This window comes from Leopardus geoffroyi, chromosome D2 (genome assembly GCF_018350155.1).
Source record: "Leopardus geoffroyi isolate Oge1 chromosome D2, O.geoffroyi_Oge1_pat1.0, whole genome shotgun sequence".
Lineage (NCBI taxonomy): Eukaryota > Metazoa > Chordata > Mammalia > Carnivora > Felidae > Leopardus > Leopardus geoffroyi.
The window spans coordinates 3874046-3880045 of NC_059334.1; positions in this window are offsets into that span (position 1 = coordinate 3874046).

The following is a 6000-nucleotide window of genomic DNA, read 5'->3' on the forward strand; positions in this document are numbered from 1 at the left end:
GAGGTATCGCTACTGGTTTCTGAGCATGGTTCGAGAAATCCGAAATTGGAAGAAGACTAATGTCCTGATAATATGAGAGGTCATTGCACTTTACGATTCAAGTTTTATAAAGAAATAGCAAAATATCACAAGGTACTTAGCAGATGGACATTTTTCAGCAACTTCAAGTTGATCATTTCAGTAAAACCACTCATGAAGTTAACCTGTCCGTAAGTGAATGCAGTTAGTATGAAGATAAGCAGTCTTTACACAGAGCAACCAAATCAAACATTTGGTTGGTGTATTTTGAGGTCAGGTATACACGGCGGCAAGAACGTTAACACTAAATACATAAATCTGGAATGATTGAATAGTTACTTTGATAGGACTGTCACTGTTCTGGAAAACTGACTCAGGATTAAAATCGTGGAATCCAGGGGAGATGTCCAAGTAGTTTAAACGTAAGAATACTTGATATAAAGGATGTTTCTATGTAAATGCTTATAAAGAAATCAATGGTTATTTTTTCCTAGATAGGCAAAGCAATTGTTTGTTGTTGTTGTTCTTAGTACCAGCTTTCAGTCAGGAAGAAGAACCCGCTAATCCTAGCTGGTTAAGATGAGAACAAGTTTATAGGACTGGAATTGCGCTAAACCTGCGGACTTGGGAAGGTCACGTGAGTGTGAAGGGCAGGGGAAGAAGAATGAAGGTCAACATTTGTGACTCAATGGCCATCAGATGGCGGACACTAACCTCTTGGCCCAGCCTTCTTCTTTTCATTAATTACAGACTGAGAGTTGTTACAGAATCACAACTGTAGGTTGGCCAAAAGCACGCTTTCGAGTCCAGAAAAAAAGTTTGCCTTGAATTTTACATGTGATATGTCATTTGTGTTATGAGACCACATTGTTTTTAGACCACATGGTTAACGGGGATGTTGAAACATGTTGTTTATCCTAAATGTGTCTTCCAAGTGCAATATGGTAGCCACTATTAAACCACCATTAATTGCATATGTGTTTGATAAAGCCGGGGGGGGGGGGGAGGGGAGGAAGGGGGAAGGAATACTGATGCTTGAAGAAAGACATTTTCTTTCTCTTATTTCATGAGTCTTGCTTTTTCTCTTGTTCTGCTTCACTTTCTGTAGTCTTTACGGTAAGTGGAGCTTAAGTACACCACATCCACTAATTAGGAAAATAGGCAGAATGTGCTAATAATCTATTCTCAGGGCAGATGCCCACTGGTGCCTGTAATAACACAGCAATAGGCTGAGAGATATGTTCAAAATAATACTGAGAACCTCGATTTTTATTGATAGTTTCTCCCTCTTCTCAAGTGATAATGTGAATTCCTTTGTTCTACTTTTTTTCTCTCTTGATTTTGCATTTGTAGACCTTGACCTTTATAAAAATCCTTACTTTTTATATTTTTTTTTCACTGCAATCTACTTTAAATTTATGGTAAGTTAAGCACATGTACGGAAGGTTTGACCTTTGTCTATAGTTTGGGAAATTATCAACACAGTCACTACTTTCCCAATTTCTTTATCCAAACACCTGTTTTTCCTTAACAAATATTATGTTCCTGTCTGAAGAATCTGAATTAGAAATTTTCAGTTAAAATGCATTGTTACTCACTACATGATGTCTCAAAAATAAATTTCCATTTGAAAAATATGTTTCTCATTATTCTGTCAGGTGGGGATAAAAATCAGTAACTAGTTTCCCATTTACATGTTCAGTATTTCAGTTTGAAAATACAAAGAAAAGCCTTCCCTGCAGACTCTTATCTTTGAACTAATTGGAAACAGGAAGTCTCATCCTTTTTTACACATTTCAGTCATTTACACATATCACCAAGTTCTAAGAATGATGGACACTATTCCCTAAAATACTGCCTGTTTAAAAAATTATAATTACTAAACACGAAGATGTTCACTTATAATCAATTATATTCATAGAAGTACTAACCAGAGTAAATATATCAAAAAGCATAGTAGATATGAAGTTACATTGTGTCTTTTAACATGATTGAGTCTTGACGTTTCAGAGATTTATAATTTGTATGCTTGAGTCATTATCTAACTATCTACCCATTCATCCACTGCTCTGGCTGTAGGAATTATTTCCCTGTCCACATACAGCTTAATGTCACTTTATAATGTAGCTGATGATGTAATAATTTCAATCGCCTTTTATCTCAATCAAGATTGGCAAGAATAAATTTTCTAAAACAATCATCATGAAGACCGAGAGAATTCTTGGTCTGTTGCCATTGTGGCATTCATGTCATGGAACAGAATTTTATTTCTCTCTGTATTTCCAGGGCCCACACACACCTTACATAAACAACAGCTGTTGAGAAAAGTATAGTATTTTTTTAATGTTTATTTATTTTGAAAGAAGGAGAGAAAGAGAGAGGGAGAGTGCCTAAGTGGGCAAAGAGGGAGAGAGAATCCCAAGCAGGCTCCATGCTGTCAGTGCAGAGCCTGATGTGGAGTTTGAACCCACAAACTGTGAGATCATGACCTGAGATGAAATCAAGAGTTAGATGCTTAACCGAATGAACCACCCAGGCACCCCCCAAAAATATCATATTTAACAGAATGAGTTAATTTTAGCCCCATCACTGTATAACTTTTGGCATGGCATTTTACAATTTATCCTATTAGAAAATGGCCATAATAACATCCACCGCAATTAAGAGATAAAATCAGATATTTAATCTGCACATATTTTGCCGCTCTATAGTATTCTATGTAAAGAATAAAATATTAGAAAACTTCCTTTGCATTCTTCTTCATAAATGGGTCTTCTAACATGTTCATAGCTAAATGCCAGTGTAAATTTGATTGATGTATTCCACACTGTAGATATTCTAAATTATTAGTAAGTATGTTTCTTGCCCATGGTACTGAATAAGGTATAGGTTTTCAAAGAGAAAAGAAACGTATGGGAAGTTTTTCCCTCTGCCTTGGGCATATATACATACGTATCTATATGTATATTTAATTTTATGTGTATATATATCTTTAATTTATTGTGTGTGTATATGCGTCTGTATATTTATTTAAAGCACCTGTCCAAACAGCACTGTTCAGTGGGTGCACTATAGGAGACTGTTTGGTGACTTTACAGGTGTATGAGGGACCACAGAGAAGTCTTGTCTAAAATCTGCTTCATTCTAACCTACTTACCTTAAATGCATCTTTTATATACAGTAATCACTGAATTAACAATGGTTCTTTTCAATTTGTTGTGAAAGAGATTAGATTTTTGTCAATCTAATCTGGCCATGTCACCTTAATCTCAACATCAAGATTTACATAAATGAGTGTATAGAACAAAGATGCTTTGGAAATGTTAGTATCTGTGACTCTGTGTCCCTTTACTATTTCTCTCTTCCGTCTCCTATAAAGAATACTGATTTCTTAAACCCTCTAAAAATATCATTCATAGAACTATGAGAGAAAATGAAATTTTACCTATCTTTTAGATACATAAATAGATGATAAATGGATAGATATACGTAGGTATATATAGATATACATGGTATATAGATAAATATAGATGGTATATGTGTGTGTATATGTATGTATGTATGTATATATATGTATATATATGTGTATATATATATACACACAATTTAAACATGTGGATATATATATATATATATATATATATATATCTCCACATACTTGAATTGTTACTTTATTTGCATAGATATATTTAAATTCATATACATTAAACAATATATTATCCAATGGTGCCTGGATGGCTCAGTCGGTTAAGCATCCTACTTCAGCTCAGCTCATGATCTCATGGTTCATGGGTTTGAGACTCGCATCGGGCTCTGTGCTGAGAGCTCAGAGCCTGGAGCCTACTTGGGACTCTGTGTCCCCCTTTCTCTCTGCCCCTCCCCCATTCATGTTCTCTCTCTCTCTCTCTCAAATAAATGAATAAACATTAAAAAAAAACACAATATATTATCCAAATACTACTTTTATTGACACTCACATGTCATATAATCTTATTTATACTATTAAATTCATCATCAATATCAGTCAGTATGTGTTTTTCCAGAACTACAGGTATTCATTCACATAATATTAAGACCGTTCTTTTCTGCGAGGGAGTGAGAAGGTGTGATTAAAAATGTATACTCCTGGGGCACCTGGGTGGCTCAGTCGGTTAAGCGTCCGACTTCGGCTCAGGTCATGATCTCACCATCCGTGAGTTCGAGCCCCGCGTCGGGCTCCGTGCTGACAGCTCAGAGCCTGGAGCCCGTTTCAGATTCTGTGTCTCCCTCTCTCTCTGACCCTCCCCCGTTCATGCTCTCTCTCTCTCTCTCAAAAATAAATAAACGTTAAAAAAATTTTTTTTTTAAATGTATACTCCTGATACAACAAATATTTGCCAATTAAAAGTAAAGTATATATACAGTATGGCTTTTCAAATTAACCTTTAAAAGCTTATTTATGCTAGCATGTATAATGGAGATATCATAACCCGTATAACTTGCTTGCTGAGCAATAAATATAGGCTAGAAACAAGTATCTAAATAATATTATTAGGTATTATAGCTGGTCCTTGCTACTGAGAGGCAAATTTACCCAAAGAACCATCGTCTTGATAAAATCAAAAACTGAAATAATTTGGCTCCTAAGCTACGAACACATCATTATCTGGTCATTTCCCAATGTTTATCTCTGAGGTTGCTTAAGAACACATTTTGGTTCCAGTCTTTCCTTTGTTATTGTATTATGTTGGTCACATCCCAAACTCTCTGGTTCAGTCACCATATCTAAGAAATGAGTCTGGATCTAAGCGTCCCAGGGCCATTTTGAGTAGAAGCTGAAACCATGGGAGCACATTACCTGGAAACAAGCCAGCCTTAGGAGCACAGTTGGGCTTTCCAGAATCAGTGGCTGTGCCCATGTCCCACTTGTTCTCTCCTTCCATCCCACTTGAGAACAAAAGGACCTCACGGTGATTTTTAAAAGTGCTTAGACTACAAGAGGTGAAATCAGGTTGAAAGAAGCAGGCAAAGGGAAATAAAGATAAGGGAAGAGTAAATACAGTGGTCACATGAGCACCCAGACTTATGTGTCCCACAGTCCCATACATTAATGATTCCGGCCACAAATTGAGCCCTGATCTCCCATAGCCGTCAGGCCAAAAAGGAAAGTAGAATTAGTTACAAGATTCATAGTGTGCATAAAGTTAAGAGACAATTATTGGAGAGAAGTCAGCTTTGCTCATTGCCAAGACCTGAGAGAAATCCTTCCTAAGGGTCTTTAGTAAAACTACACTATATGATCTATTGACTTCGCTGTAGGCATTCAGACCTCTCGCACAGCTCGCAAACATCAGCCTTTCTTCCAGGGGATCTTCAGTGTTTAAGTCACTGACTGTCACTCTGTTATCAGTGTTTCCTACAATGATTGCTGGAAGGGTAGATTGCCAGAATATTTCCTACTTTCACTAGCATTCTTTCTTACCAACAGATTTATATTAATCCCACTTTAATGAAGTCATTAATCAAAGGCTGGGTTGTAAAGGTCTGCAATTTTCACAGCTCTGTGGCAGTGCTATTCGCTGATGATGGCATATGTAAATGTAGACCTATTTCTCTAATTCCTCAGAATATAGACTTTTTCCACCCTTGAAGCTCAAGCCTGAATTTAGGGAATTTTTTTTTTTCTTTAAATGAAACTAGCTGTTATGAGCAGGTAAAAACATGAGGAATATGCTATCACCTTAATTGCTGGACTTATTTAGCCTAATTATGTCCCGTATATTAGCATTTCATATGCCTATATTTGGACAAGGATAGGTGCAATTAGTGTTATTTACAGCAATGTCCTGGTAAACCAGCTCTCCAGAAAAAAAAATAAATAAATAAACAAATACAAATAAAACAGAGCAAAATGGCCTGTTGTGTTTTCAGTTTTCTGTGTTAGGACTTTGACTAGAATCATCTCCTAATGGCTAAATAACCAGCTTCCCAAGTTCTTACCCT